Genomic DNA, 2,262 nt, shown 5'->3' with positions numbered 1-2,262 from the left:
ATGCAGAGTACATCATGAGAAACACTGGGCTGGAAGACGCACAAGCTGGAATCAAGATTACCGGGAGAAATATTAATAACCTCAGATATGCAGATGACACCACCCTTATAGCAGAAAGTGAAGAGGAACTAAAAAGCCTTTTGATGAAAGTGAAAGAGGAGAGTGAAAAAGTTGGCTTAAAGTTCAACATTCAGAAAACTAAGATCAAGTCATCTGGTCCCATCACTTCATGGGAAATAGATAGGGAAACAGTGTCAGACTTTATTTTTTGGGACTCCAAAATCACTGCAGATGGTGACTGCAGCCATGAGATTAAAAGACGCTTACTCCTTGGAAGGAAAATTATGACCAACCTAGATAGCATATTAAAAAGGAGAGACATTATTTTGCCAACAAAGGTCCGTCTAGTCAAGGCTATGGTTTTTCCAGTGGTCACGTATGGATTTGAGAGTTGGACTGTGAAGAAAGCTGAGGGCCGACAAATTGATGCTTTTGAACTGTGGTGCTGGAGAAGACTCTTTAGAGTCCCTTGGACTGCAAGGAGATCCAACCAGTCCATTCTAAAGGAGATCAGTCCTGGGTCTTCACTGGAAGGACTGATGCTAAGGCTGAAACTCCAATACTTTGGCCACCTCATGCAAAGAGTTGAATCTTTGGAAAAAACTCTGATGCTGGGAGGGACTGGGGACAGGAGGAGAAGGGGACGAAGGAGGATGAGATGGCTGGATGGCATCGCCGACTGGATGGACGTGAGTTTTAGTTAACTCCAGGAGTTGGTGATAGACAGGGAGGCATGGCATGCTGCGGTTCATGGGGTCCCAAAGAGTGGGACACAGCTGAGCGACTGACCTGAACTGAACTGAAAAGGCATAAGAATGAATAAAAAGCAGTAATCCAATCAAGAAGAAATGAAAATCTGAAAGTGGGGTGTAACAAAGACGATGAAGCAAAGAGGACATATCTGATGGACATTTATATTAGTATCTGTTTCACTTTGTCATTAATTAAAAGAAGGAAAACTAAAAATGACTCAGATTTTTTTGGTTTGGTTGTATGTTGTAGATACCACAACAAAAGCAGTCTAGTAGGATTTATCCTGTGGTAGCAGCCGGGAAGATTACCAATGATGCCAACCTCTGCTTCCTCTGTCCCATACAATCCCCTCCCCTGAAGTGTGGGTGGGATCTAGTGCCTTGCTTCGAAGGAGCTTGTTGTTGTTGTTTATTCGCTAAGTTGTGTTGTGACTCTTTTGCAACCCCATGGACTATAGCCCACCCGGTTCCTCTGTCCATGGGATTTCCCAGGCACAAATATTGGAGAGGGAATATGCAAAATGGTGGCATCTCATTTCTATAATTAAGTTTCAAAATAACTCTGATTTCCATTTTTTCACTCTCAGTGCTCACGCTGATGAAAGCCAGTTGCCATGTTGTGAGTTATCCTATGCTTAGGCCCAGGTGAGGGTCCAAATGACAGGTCCAGCTCTTTTGTGTGAACAGCAGAAAAATACTGAGGAAATAGTCTCCCAATATTTAAAAGCTATAATCAGGTTCAACAAAGGAGTTACTTACACAAATGATGAATTAGTTACGTTTGTTATTTCACGCATATCTTTCCCCTAAAAGTAAGCAAACTTCATTCATCAGTTGCAAACATAAGCTGGCCGTTGATACAAGAGTTCAGCAAAAATCTATGAAAACTTTCAAAACATTTGACAGAGCACTTGAGTTTTCTTGAGGTAAGAATAAAGTGCTTTATAGTAGCAAAGCATCGTTCTTTATATATGTATGTGTTGCTGGCTTTGTATGTGTTTATATCTGACACTGGATAGTTTCTGTAGAGTGGTGAGTTTCATCTGCTTTATATCCAAAGAGTAAGAGAAAGTAAGCCTTGTACCTCCTGCTGCAAAGTCACTTCAGTTCCTTCTCCAATGCATGAAGGTGAAAAGTGAAAGTGAAGTCGCTCAGTCGTGTCAGACTCTTAAGAACCCCATGGACTGCAGCCCACCAGGCTCCTCAGTCCATGGGATTTTCCAGGCAAAAAGTACTGGAGTGGGGTGCCATTGCCTTCTCCTAGACTTAGGCAATTTATCTGGATTCAGAAACCAATTCATTCATTTTTGGTGGTGCATCTTCTGAAGCAGATACTATGTAACCCTACTGTTTGTTCCCTAATAAATACATGTTGAACTGACATGAATTGATTCCTCTGCTTTACCACCGATAGCTAGTAAGATTCTAAGTCTCATCTTGTACTTTCTTA

At 41.8% G+C, this 2,262-nt stretch overlaps 1 protein-coding gene across 1 annotated transcript in view; it reads right to left on the bottom strand.

Moving 5' to 3' along the window:
* The window catches only part of FOXP2 (forkhead box P2), a 656,652-nt gene that overhangs the window by 588,548 nt on the left and 65,842 nt on the right, over window positions 1-2,262 (bottom strand). The gene's annotated exons all lie outside the window — the stretch shown is intronic.

The sequence above is a fragment of the Bison bison genome, unplaced genomic scaffold (genome assembly GCF_000754665.1).
Source record: "Bison bison bison isolate TAMUID 2011002044 unplaced genomic scaffold, Bison_UMD1.0 scf7180017864525, whole genome shotgun sequence".
Taxonomy (NCBI): Eukaryota; Metazoa; Chordata; class Mammalia; order Artiodactyla; family Bovidae; genus Bison; species Bison bison.
This window is presented reverse-complemented; position numbering and strand designations above follow the sequence as displayed.